This window comes from Papio anubis, chromosome 6, assembly GCF_008728515.1.
Source record: "Papio anubis isolate 15944 chromosome 6, Panubis1.0, whole genome shotgun sequence".
NCBI lineage: Eukaryota > Metazoa > Chordata > Mammalia > Primates > Cercopithecidae > Papio > Papio anubis.
In genome coordinates, this window is record NC_044981.1 from 45,457,638 (window position 1) to 45,471,237 (window position 13,600).

Genomic DNA, 13,600 nt, shown 5'->3' on the forward strand with positions numbered 1-13,600 from the left:
AGAGTTAGGGAGCCTTGTTCTTTTGGGCTAGTGACTGAGAGAGATGAAAGCTTGAGATAGAGATGTGCATAGATCCTGAGAAGAGACAGAAAAGACGAGAGCTGGGGACCACAATTGAGAGAAGTGCCCATTCCCCAGGAAGCAAAAATGTTGGCGCTTTTACTAAGTAAAAACAATCAGAGCAAAAGAAAATAAAAGATAGGAGGGAAAGGAAGATAAAAGAAGAAAATGGAAATCAGAAAGGAATGAACTGTGGTATTGAGGAATACTTGGGGTTACCGTTTGTAAGAAGGAGCAATTAATTGAAATTTAGACCAGGCTAATGAAACTGGATCATACATTCCTGTGCCTATATCCAGAGGACAGTGCATTCGAGAGAGTACTAACAGGGAAATCGAATCAGACCTGTATAAACCTTCGGGCTTCGACTACAATTAGGTTTGCATCTCATTGTCTTAATCTTTAAACGAAGAAGTTCCAGGATATATCTGGGCTTTCTAGTCCTGAATTCTATAATTATCTACAGTGTTTTCTATCAAAATTCCTTTGTCCACCAGGCTACGAACATTTCTTCTTCTCTTTCCAAGACTCTGGACTTCAAAATCACTGAAATCTCATCCTGAAGGGACAGAAGAGTCGATTTATGGCACCCAGTATGTTATTCAAGTTGATGTGGTCCAAAGCGCATTTTGTCTTCCTGGAGACCACAACACAACATGAAATAAAGGCTTTACAGGAGAATCCACTCATATGGCCTACAGGGTCTGAGGGTCTTGAGAAATCTACTGTGCAGAGAAGTTAAATTTTTAAATTTAATTTCTGCTTGCTAATTAGTCATTCCCAAATAAAAAGAAAAAGAGAGGTTAATCTAATACAGGCTTTGAAACAAAGCAGAAGATTAAAGTTAACTTCTCAGGAAGAATTCTGAGGACAGCACAAAAAGAAGGGAAAAATAGATAATTGGTATTAAGCACGACATGTCAGAAAAAAAGAAAACTTGAATGCTTTGTAAATGGAACTATTCTCTCCTATAATTTATTAAAGATGTATTTCCCCCACTAAGGATGGATATGAGACTAATGGCTTTCCTTCCCCCTCTTTAAATCAGAGAGCTAGATGTCATTTAACTGCCAAATTCTTGCAACGTTATTATTTGGGTATAAAAAGGCAAAATGGCATGTTTCTACAAACGGTTTGAGACTGTAAAAATGCAAATCACTCAGCCTAATTTACAAATTGGTGGGCGAGGGGGCTGAGCCCAGAGAAGTGTTCAATCACTAGTTTTCCCATTGTGCCAGAGCCAAAGAAGCTGTTGCATGGATCTCTGATTTTTTGTGTGGAAAACTGGCACTTGGTTTTCCAGCCTGTCATTTCAGATTGAAAAGCTTTGTCTCAAATCTTTTAGACATGAAGTTGGGCAATGATGCCTCTGAGTAAATTCAATTCCTGGAACCAAATAGATGAAAAAAAATCTTAATGATAGGAAGCTACGTGTCTTGGAAGTGGTATTTCAGAAAGAAATTTATTGGAAATGATGAGAACGTAATTAAAGTTTAAAAAGTGGATCATCTCGGTTATAGGAGCTGAGCTGGGTTTTACAGAGTTACCGCGAGGATTTCTGTTGTGGGAAAATACCCAGGAGGTGACTGAGCCCAGCCAGACGTCACTGGAGGCATGTAGAAGAAAAGGCAAGATTGGTTGTGACTCTGCTCTTCTGGGAACATTCTAGAAAGGCGTAGCAAGGATGCTGAAACCAGGTCAGCTCCATAAGACCTCACTTTGCAGAAATAGAGAGAAGCAAGGAGTGTAGGTAAAAAGAACAGAGTGGTACTGAGAAATCTCAAGGATGAGAGTGAAGGGGAAGAATAGCATAGAAAGTGTGGCTGCTTTTGTGTGGTGATCCTACTGCACACAATGGTTGAGTTCCATGGTCCTTGTCAGCCTCCCTCACGGGGGGAATGCACAGATCTCCAAATAAAATAGCTTCCTCTTCAGACTGCCCCAAAATCCCCACCTATTTCCACAAGGAAAATGCAGATTTTCCTGTGGAAAAGCAAATAAACTGTTCTTGGGAATGAATGTTGAAACAAATTAAACCTTGATGACTCATTCATGTCTTGGAAAATTTTCATTTACCAGAAGTTATCTCTTTTGTAGGAATTCTGAAAACAAGGAGGTGTTTTTTTATAATCCATTTTATTTATGTATTTATTATTTATCGATTTATTTATTTTTGAGATGGGGTCGTGCTCTGTCTCCCAGGCTGGAGTGCAGTGGCGTGATCTCAGTAACAGCAGCCTCCACCTCCTAGGTTCAAGCAATTCTCCCACTTCAGCCTTCCTAGTAGCTGGGATTACAGGGGCACGCCACCACACCCAGCTAATTTTTGTATTTTTAATAGAGATGAGGTTTCACCATGTTGGCCAAGCTGGTTTCTCACTCCTGACCTCAGGTGATCCACCCACTTTGGCCTCCCAAAGTGCTGGGATTACAGGTGTGAGCCACTGCCCCTGGCCCATTATTTCCATTTCAATGGTGGAGAGAAGAACATGGGAAAAGCTTGTAAAGGGTTGTAGTCATGTATTTAACAGTGTTTGCAAGCACCCACTCTGCAAGGTCTTATACTTGAAGTGGAGACTTTCAAAGAGCCTTAAGGCACCATCCCTTTCCTCAGGGTCTTACATCTCCTTCGGGATCTAAGTAAGACCTGAACTGCATGGAAGGAAACACTCAACAGAAGGCAGAATATAAATCCCAAATGAAAAGCGGAAGGTGTTCTAAGTGCCAGAAGTCAAAGGGGAGAGAAGACCTTCAAGGAGGTTCACAGCTACCCCAAGAGAGGGGCTTGAGTATATTACTGCGAGCAGCACAGACAATGCAAAAAAGGAAGGTGGACGTGGGGCCAAGGAGGGGCTCAGAAAGAGACTAGCTGGGGGGAGGGCACAAAACACAGGAAAAAAAAACCCCATGGAACAAGAAAGAGAGCTCCTAAGGGGAATTCAAAGATGGGAACCAACTTGAACAGACCAACAGCCATACTTTTAGCAATGCAATTCTGTCTAACAGAAAGACAGTGTACAGTCTTGGAGTCAGATAACCAGCTGTCTTGTGTTGGGCGCAGCGTAGTGTCTTGGTGTCCTCATTTGTAAAACTGGGATAAAAACCCTTATTTCAAAGGATAGCAAAGGATAAGTTACACAGCAATGGGCCTGACACATAGTGAGATCTTCACACAAGTTCAGTCCCTTCCTCTGACCTCCAGATCTTTTCATCCTGCTCCCCATTGTACTCAGTAAGCTTGAAAAAGAAAGAACATTCACCATACATTTTTGGTTAGCTTGATCCACAAATCACTTCTTTTTCTTTCTTTCTTTCTTTTTTTAATAGAGACAAGGTCTTGCTCTGTTGCCTATGCTGGTCTCAAACTCCTGGGCTCAAGTGATCCACCTACCTCGATCTCCCAAAGTGCTGGGATTACAGGAGTGGGCCACCGCATCCATCCCCACAAATCGCTTCTATAAACTGTCTTTGGGAGAAGGAAAGAGTGGAGGTATAAAAGTCCACTCTGAATATTTGGGGATATAATATCTCCTAGGATCTGTCCTTTAAGAAAAACCACTATTAGGAGTAATATAGAAAACAAATATGTTATACGCACCCTGAATGGAGGGCATTATCCCTTGTTAAAGTTAGCACTTTCCAAGTAGGAATTTTGTTTGTAAAATAACTTTTGCATAGCTGGGATAAAACCCCTTTCTTTGCTCCCAATATTCTAATAACTGCAATCAGCTTTGGTGATTTATCAGAGGCGAATTACAATAACTCTTCCTCCAAGCCTTACAACAATTTTCCCTCATTTTTTCTCATTGTTACTCAAAAATGCTGATGCTTTTAAGGGGCATCTCCTCCATACAGTTAGGATTATCCACCAACTCTGCATTCTTGTCTTCATCCGAAAGGCCATATAAAAGAAAGAAGGTGATAGAAGAAGACAATTTCACAGTAAAAGCCAAATTTTACTTAGGTACTACTTTATAGGTATTCAGCTTTGTGAGTTTTTGTGTGTTTTTTTGCACTTAGCTTTTATGTCTTACACACAAGATTTGTAAATTAAGAACTAGTTTCTAACCCCTAAGGTTTTCGGCACCTGTCTTTTCCCTCCCTATATTACCACTACCATCACTATTCAATTGCTCTGGAAAAGACACCTGTCAACACTGTCAAAGAACAAAACTTCAACACATTGAGTTTTGAATACTGAATTGACTTTTATTAGCTATCCATGCAGTGGGAAACCTCCCAGCCATGAAATAGAAAGACACTCTGCTGAGGAGAGTAGAGAGGCTGGGCCTTATAGGCAGAAAAGCCTCAAGAAAGTGGAGACAAGGCACAAGAAGCAGATTTGTCATTTCCTTGTATGGGTTAAAAGAGAAGGGACTTCCTAATCATGGTGGCTCAGGTCAACTGGGCTGCTTTTCTATTGGCTGTTGTGAATCTCCTGGGTTTTTGTTGGTGATGTTTTAAACTGGCTTAACCCCAGTGACTCCGTTCTGGTCTAGTCTGGTCTCTTGGGGCCTAGTGTAGGAACTCAGTCCAGAACAATGGCCTCTCATAAATTTTATTTAACCATACAAACTAAAATGTTTGCCTTCAGGGTTCTAGTTGATATATTTAGAAAATGTAGTAACAATTAATTACAATGAGGCTTATTGCCACTATTAAGACTTAGAAATCTTAAAGAAGGCTGGGCATGGTGGCTCACTTCTGCAATCCTAGCACTTCGAGAGGCTGAGGTGAGCGGATTACTTGAGTCTAGGAGGTGGAGACCAGCCTGGGCAACATGATGAAACCCTGTCTCTACTAAAAATACAAAAATTAGCTGAATGTGGTGGCGAGTGCCTGTAATCCCAGCTACTCAGGAGGCTGAGGCACAAAAATCACTTGAACCCAGGAGGTGGAGGTTGCAGTGAGGCAAGATTGTGCCACTGCACTCCAGCCTAGGTGATGGAGTAAGACTGTCTCAAAAAAAGAAAAAAAGAAATCTTAAAGTTTATCTCAACCTTCTTAAAACTGTACCTGCAGTTTAGATAAGCTTCTCAAAGATTTACTAGCTCCGCTCTGCCCAGTTATTAAACAGCTATGTATTCCTTTCATTTGGTTAACAGCACACACATGTTTTCCTCCATTATACTTTTAAATAGAAATAGAATTTAAAAGTTAAACAGTATGTCAGGAAAAAGTGTGAAAAACTCTGAAATGAGCAAAAAAGTTACGGAATATTCTTTCAGTGGAATATTACATAGAGTCTAGTGCACCTTTCAGAGTCATCTGATTCTCTAAGATCAATGCATTCAACTGTCATTGTCTGAGCCATTTTACAACTTTAAAAATTGTAGAAAACTGATAGTAATGGAAATAAATCTTGCCCATAAAGATGTAAGAGAACTGTGTTCAGTAGAGATTCAACTGATTTCTCCCTGGTGACAGTGGCCAGTTTTGCATTTATCAGGAAATTCACTTCACGATCACTTATTGCTTATTTATGTCAGTTTTACAGATTCCCCTTTGTTTTACTAGTTTCCTCATTAATTGATGATAATAACATCTTACTAGTTCCTCATTAACTGATAGCTTAAATAAAATCTTTGACATGTATTCATTTTATATTTTATGTAAGTCATAATTTTACCATTTAAAAAGTTTCCTTTAGCAATAGGGAAGTATAATTGTTGCAAACTAATTCTGTACTTAAAAGAATGAAAAAAATTAGAGCAAGACTTATCTAATGTATTTAAGCAGATAATCTTAACAATGATAATTCTTATCAAGCCCTCCAAAAGAATTGTGAAACCCCATGTGAGCTCTATTTCCATGTGATCATTTCCCTCAGAAAATCTATCAGTTTAATTATCTTTTCCTGAAGGAATCTCAGCTGGGCCTTCCTTTCCCCTCTTCCACTCAGAATTATTTGCACTACTGTGGCCCTGGGACTTTCCTTTCCATCTCTGTATTTCTGGTCTTATGTTTTCCTCTTTGTTTAGCCCCTTATTTTTGAGATGCACATCCTACAATATCTTTTGAGAAAGAGTTCACAGGGAATAGATTTTAGAGACATTGCCAGTCTTAAAATATATCCTTATCCCACTCTTAGTCATGATTTGTTAGTTTGGCTAGGTATAGAATTCAACAAACCTTACTCCCAACCCCCTCCTCCAAATGATTTCTTTAAAATGGTAAATGTGTTGCTTTACTTTTTTAAAAAAGTGTTGTATTTATTTATTTTTAAGAGACAGAATCTTGCTGTGTTGCCCAGGCTGACCTCAAACTACTGGGCTCAAGTGATCCTCTCATTTCAGCTTCCCAAGTAGCTTGGGTTACAGGTGTGTGATGCCACACTCAGCTTAGAATGGTAACTGTGTTTCTTCTTTGTCTTGTTTGTTTCCCATTTCCTTCCTTCCTTCCTTCCTTCTTTCCTTCCTTCCTTCCTTCCTTCCTTCTTTCCATCTCCTTCTTTCTTTCTTTTCCTTCTCTCTTTCTTTCTTTCTTTCTTTCTTTCTTTCTTTCTTTCTTTCTTTCTTTCTTTCCTTCTTTCCTTCTTTCCTTCTTTCCTTCTTTCCTTTCTTTCTTTTTTTTTTCCCCAGAGTCTTGCTCTGTCACTCAGGCTGGAGTGCAGTGCCACAATCTGGGCTCACTGCAATCTCCACCTCCCAGGTTCAAGCGATTCCCCTGCCTCAGTCTTCCGAGTAGCTGGGATTACAGGCATGTTCCACCATGCCTGGCTAATTTTATATTTTTACTAGAGATGGGGTTTCACCATCTTGGCCAGGCTTACCTCAAACCCCAGAACTCAGGTGATCCGCCCACCTCAGCCTCCGAAAGTGTTGGCATTACATATGCGAGCCACCGTGCCCAGCTACAATTTTTTTTTTTTTTGACATGGAGTTTCACTCTTGTGGTCCAGACTGGAGCACAATGGCACGATATCTTGGCTCACTGCAACCTCTGCTTCCTGAGTTCAAGTCAGTCTCCAGCCTCAGTCTCCCAAGTAGCTAGGATTACAGGTGCCCACCACCATGCCTGGCAAATTTTTGTATTTTTAGTAAAGATGGGGTTTTACCACCTTGGCCAGGCTGGTCTCAAACTCCTGACCTCAGGTGATCCACCCACCTTGGCTTCCCAAGGTGCTGGGATTACAGGCTTGAGCCACTGTATCCGGCCTTGTTTCCCATTTTCATATTGAGAAGACAAATGCCATTTTTAATATTTTTCTCCTGGGAATCATCTATTTTTCCTCCCAGAAGCTTTTAGAATTTTTCTCTCTATTCCAGTTTATGGAAATTTCACAATAAAGCACATTGGTATGAGTCTTTTTTTTTTTTTTTCATTGTATTGGTGCTCAATGGGTTCTTATTATCAGGAAACTCAGATTATTATTCTGTTGTGATATATTTACTGGTATCATTTTAATACTCTTCTCCCCTTGGTATTTTGTTTTCTGTTTCTGGAATAAATTGACCCTCCTCCAATTTTCTTATCTTTTCTCTCTACTTTTTAAGGTATTTTTTGTCTTTTTGTTCTGTATCCAAGAAGATTTTTTCTAACTTTACCTTCCAACCCTCTTTTATTTTTCTTCTGTCATATTTGAAACTTCTAAGAATTTGTTCTTGTCTTTGCTCCTTTCACTAGGACGTTAGTTTAATTCTATGGATGCTGTAAATTTCCTTGACTCTGAAGATTTTTCATTATAGATTTTTAAATTTGTCTTTTATTCCCAAATTAACTCTATTTCCAAAACAATCTCCTCAGCTCAGGGAGTCAGCTGAGCTCTGCTTGGTTTCCCTTCTCAGCTCCCCAGCCTGGAAAATCTCTAAAGGCAGTAAGCTTGGGCAATCACAGGACTTACATCATTTGTTTTCCATGTCTCAGGATTCACTGTCCTTCGTTGACTAACGTCCATTGTCTCAAAAACAGATGTTTCATATATTTCATCAGTTTTCAGTTGTTTCCTAAAGGAAGATAAATTCTCTCTTATCCCATCTTAGAAAAAAACACAAGTTTTGTGTGTGTATGTGTGTCCCCTTATTAATTTTGTTATTAAAAGGTACATTTCTAAGATTTCTTGTTGTAGTAATAGTTTTTCAACTTATTTCCTTTAGTTTTCTTGATATAACATTTATGTCTCTTATTTATACTTTAACCTAACTGTAATAGACTGTGCTTAGCCAATAATGTCTCAAAATAGTGCTATGTGTGGGAAACTTTGTCTTTTAAAGCTTCTGGTGTTTTCACTGTAAGCCTAATGCTGACTTCGAGCTTGTAATATCTTTTTATTGTTATTTGGTGAAGACAGTATCTATTAGAGTTTTATTGTCTGTGTGTTTATCTGTGTTTTCAAATGAGAACTAGTTATAGAACTTTACTAAATGTCTTTGCCGTTGATCAAGATAAGTATACTTTTTTCCTTTGATCTATTTTTAATATAGTACAATATATGTCAAGTGCTGAGCTGTAGTTCATTTTTGAAAATAAATTTCATTTGTTATATTTTAATGTTTTGCTGAATTTTGTATTCTTAATACTTAGGATTTGTCATCTCTATCTTAAGTGAGATTAGATGTTAGTTTTCTTTTTTAGTACTATGTTAGTAAGGTTTTGGTACAATGTTACTTTGCCTTTCTAAAAATAATTTGAAGGCTTTGTATACTTCTCAGTGCTCTGGAACAGTTTAAATAGCACTGGAATTATCTGTTGCCCCAAACTTAAATGTTTGAAATAATTCACCTATGAAGTAATCTAGGCCTAACGTTTTTAGCCTGACACCAGTAGGTGTAGGAGTCAGAGAAGTGGGTGGATAGGTCTTCAATAATCTTTTCAACTTGTTCTGTGGTTGTTGCTCTGTTCTATGTCTTTATATCTTCTGAGGTTAATTTTGTAAATTTACATTTTCCTAGAAAATTCCTCTCTCATCCAAATCTCCAAGTTCATTTGCATATCATTTTGAAAGGTGCTGTTTAATAGTGCTTTAGTGTCAGAATGTGTGGTTATTTCTAATTTCTTACTTATAATTATATACACAATTGGTAATTTTTTTCCCTTTGTCTTCTTGATTAAACTGGGTAGTGGTTAACATATAGTTAAGATGTAATGGACTTTGGAGTAAAAATTCCTGGATTCGAATCCCGTCTGAATTATTGCTTGTCTTTAGTGCTTTATCTGTAAATGTGTGGATTTATTAGGACAGATTAGGTTATGCCATGGAAACAAACGTTTCCCTTTAATGTAACTTTTTAAGTGGTAGCAGGGCATGAGAGAAAAGGAGTGATTAGGGGGAGAGATCACTATTTTTTTTAACACCTACCATTTGCCAAGCACTGTGTTTAGGAGCTTAATGTAAATTACCTTGTAGGTTGGTGTATTAACACAAATGAAGAAACTGAGCCCCAGCAAGGTGAAGTAACTTGCTCAAGGTCATACAGGTAATAAGACACAAGCCTCTCTGGTTCCAAACCCCATGATCTTTCTATTACACCACGTAACTGGGTCGGGGAAACCAAGCACCAAGCCAGTAGTTCTCCAAGTGTGGTCCTCAAGCCAGCAACATCAGCATCACCTAGGAATTTGTTAGAAATTCAAATTCTCAGACCCTACCCAGACCGACCCCAGAATCAGAAATTCAGGAAGCAAGACCCAGCACTCTGTGTCTTAACAAGCTCCCTGGTGAGTCTGATGTCTACTAAAGATTGGGAACCAGTGCACAAGGCCAATTGTACTCAAGGGTATTTGATGATGAAGGGCTCCTAAACCTCCATTTAATACTTTCCTAGCATCTCTTCTCCTTCAAAAATAAAAAGCAGTCATAGAGGTGCTTCCAAGGAAGGAGGGAAGGAAGGAAGAAAGGAACGAAAGAAGGAAGAAAGGAAGGAAGGAAGGAAGGGAAGAACGAAAAGAAGGAAGGAAAAGGAAGGAAGAGGAAAAGGAAGGAAGGAAGGAAGGAAAGGAAGGAAGGAAGGAAGGACCTCCTGTTGCTTCCACAAATCCATTGTCAGCAGCAGCACAGTAGCTGCTCTTATGTTCCCAGATGTTATTACACCCTGATATAAAATTCCCAACAGAACCCTACCCAAAGGGCCCTGTAGAAGTAACAACATGCTTGTTCCTCCACTCCCCTGGATAATAGAGAGCCCAGGAGGGCTATAAAGAAACTTCCTGTCCCTTTGTACTTATAAAAATGTAGAAGAACTGGGGAGTGGCTTCAGAGCTCAAGAGAGGATTCTTACTGTCCTTAATAAAGGAAATTCAGCAAAAGAGGCCCCTGACAGAACAGACTTACGCCTAGGGAAGCATGAATCCATCACTCACTCGTGCATTTTTGAACAATATTAACATCTGAAACTTGGTTTAAAAGAGCAGGGAACAGTGTGGTGGGCAGGGAGAATCATGAAAAAGAGATGCAGTCCATGGGGTGCCTAGAGGGAGTCGGAGATGGTGTTGCAGGAGGTCATCTACAGTTGCCTGTCAGTCCATTAGGGTCTGTGGGCTGTGGGAACTTGTTGTAGCACCACAAGACACCACGTTTTTTCACATCAGCTGATAAAGCTTCCTCCTTTCTATTCACTGCTCCCCTTCAACTATTACCCTCACCTGCCAGGGCCCCAGACAAGTTCAATGTTTCTCTAAAGCATCCAACTCAAGACAAATGACCCAGTTTACCATGCCCTGAGAGAGCCTGGAATTGGGGAATTACAGTGCAGGTCACACTGCCATTTTGTAATTTGCCCTAGACATGTGTCAAATTTCAACTTGCTGCCAAGACAGAGCCCAGATCTGAGGGTACGCTGGCAACACTAACCATACAAACTTTACTTTGGATCCAAATCCTCAAGCAGAATTATGCTGACCTTTGAATGTTCAAACAGTGTTAAGTTTAGAGAGTTGGTAGAGGAAAGCATTAGGTTAAGCAGGAACCAAAAACCATCAATCACTTTGGTCAACCGTGATTAAAAAAAGAGGAAAATTCAATTATACCTATGGGAATTGTCCTTATTTCTCTAGTCACTGCAGAGTCAGGCCAGCCTGTGAAATCTCATTCGCCTCTTCATTTATTTGCTAACAAAAGGAAGAGTGAGAAGAAAAATATATTTGCTTTTTACTAAGCAAACACCACAGGTGGGTGTTGGTTATTGCTCTTTCTTTTCTTGGAGAACAGTTTTTTGGGATTTTTTTTTTTTCTTTTTGAATAGGTACTGGTTATGAGGAATGGCCTGGATTCTAAATGAGTATTTTTCTATAACAAGGCTAGTATAACAATGCACTATTTGTGAATTATACTGCTATGATTACATGAAGAATGGAAGTGGGGATGTAGGCTGATGTTAAAAAGCAAGCTGAATTATTTAGTGGACTTAATCATATGGCTGCCTCTGCTTGCCCTTAAAAACTAGGTCACCACGCTCTTGCAGAAGAAGAAAAATTAACACTGAGTTTAAACGAATCCCATCAATATGACTCAAACTCGACATTCCCCAATCAGTGAGACCAGAGGCACTGCTCCATGTTTAGCCATTTCACCAGCCCACAGCTACAAAGGCGGCCCCTTCCTGCAGGGTCTATGCCCTTCTCATTGCCAAACTGAAGACCTTGCTCTCAAATATGAACTGCAGACTCATACATGTATATAAACATTTGTCACTTTGTTTCAATCTCCCAGCACTTTTCAACACCATTCTTATGATTGGGAAATTCTTCATTATACACACCAGTCATACTCTCATGGACTCCCTTGAAGGTAGGGCCTGGCATGTGTGACTTAGATATTGTCATCAGAGCCACCTCCTTTCGAAGCCAGTGGCATGAAGGAGCAGATACTACACTGAATCCATTTCAGCAAGGATGTTAGCAGCCGGGTTCAGTTTCCTGAGGCAGCAGTGAGGGGGAGTTCTAGCAGCAGTGTCTAGTGTCCTAGGACAGAGAGAAGGGCAAATTCTGTGACCACCCTTACCGCCAGACCAGATCTCTTATCCAATTTTAGGTGTTTCTGACTACATAGCCTCTAATCCCACCTCACCAGTCTTGATGGACACTGTAAATTGTTCATTTTCAATGGGTAACACTGTAAGTTACCCATTTTCAAGTGAATTCTGTTTCCGCCTAAGCTGATCCAAACTGAATTCTGTTGCTTGCAACCGAGAATCCTAACTTGTACAACATGTATCAACTCAATCAATCCCCAGAACAACCCTTTTTAGCAGAGCTAACCTCATTTCACAGATGGATTTTTTGTTTGTTGTTTGTTTGTTTTTGTTTTTGAGATGGACTTTTGCTCTTGTCATCCAGGCTGGAGTGCAATGGTGCAATCTTGGTTCATTGCAACCTCTGCCTCCCTGGTTCAAGTGATTCTCCTACCTCAGCCTCCCCAACAGCTGGGATTACAGGCTCCTGCCACCACGTCCGGCTAATTTTTGTATTTTTAGTAGAGACAGGGTTTCACCACATTGGCCAGGCTGGTCTTAAAACCCTGACTTCAGGTGATCTGCCCACCTCAGCCTCCCGAAGTGCTGGGATTACAGGCGTGAGCCACTCACTGTGCCCGGCCTGGAAGACAGAGACTTAGCAGTCACTTAGCCTAATGCATAGGAAAGCTGAGATACCATGTCTTTTTTTTTTTCCAGTTCCATGGACTTTCAACCACACCACACTACCTATCTTGACGGTGAACTCAGAATTTAGTTTCTTCAATTTATCAGCCTGCAGCATTCTATCCTTAACTCATGCAATACTTTTTTATTCGTTTGGGTACTTAAGTCTTATCTCTCTGTGTAAATGTTCAGCTGCTAGGACTCTAATATCTATGTTGTATCACAGCTAGCTTTTTTTTTTTTTTTTTTTTTTTTTTGATACAATCTTGCTCTGCCGCCCAGGCTGGAGTGCAGTGACGCGATCTCGGCTCACTGCAAGCTCGGCCTCCCGGGTTCACGCCGTTCTCCTGCCTCAGCCTGCCGAGTAGCTGGGACTACAGACGCCTGCTAATATTTCGTATTTTTTAGTAGAGACGGAGTTTCACCGCATTAGTCAGGATGGTCTCAATCTCCTAACCTCGTGATTTTGGGAGGCCTCAGTCTCCCAAAGTTCTAGGATTACAGGCGTGAGCCACCGCACCCGGCCAACAGCTAGCTTTTTTAACTTTCCTCTCTTCTTTATCATTTTTATACCACTAAAATCAGATTAAAATGAAAATGTTATAGGTAATATTTTGGTATGTACATATTATAATCAGCACGCAGCCTATAAAAATCCTTGGAAGGAAAGAGGAGAATATAGTTGCCAGGTTCCCAGTCTCTATCTTCCCTGCTGGTGGGGTGCTAAAGAGCATCACTTCTATGTTAGCACCTGCGTCTTGCTACCATCCACCCCTTCCCTTCATACACACTTGCAGGTAGCCTCCCCAACTCATCCAAGTCTTCTTGCCCCCCAAAGAAGCTCAGATAAAGCTCTCATTACCTCCAAACTCTTTCTGGGTCTACCTCTTCTAACCTCTTCCTATCAGCCCTGGGTCCATCAACCTCATAATGAAGGAGGACCACAGCTACCCCAAGCCCCATCT

General features: G+C 40.2%; 1 long non-coding RNA gene across 5 annotated transcripts in view; it reads right to left on the reverse strand.

Annotated features, from left to right (window-relative positions):
- Positions 1 to 13,600, reverse strand: part of LOC108585458 — a 43,568-nt gene that overhangs the window by 7,528 nt on the left and 22,440 nt on the right. For 3 of the 5 annotated variants that reach the window (XR_002521571.2, XR_001901820.3, XR_001901814.3), the window contains exon 2: positions 7,904 to 8,006. This is a non-coding gene — a long non-coding RNA (uncharacterized LOC108585458). Of the gene's footprint in view, positions 1 to 7,903; positions 8,007 to 11,756; positions 11,959 to 13,600 lie in introns of all 5 variants that reach the window. The other 2 variants (XR_001901819.3, XR_004184289.1) reach the window with 1 other exon arrangement.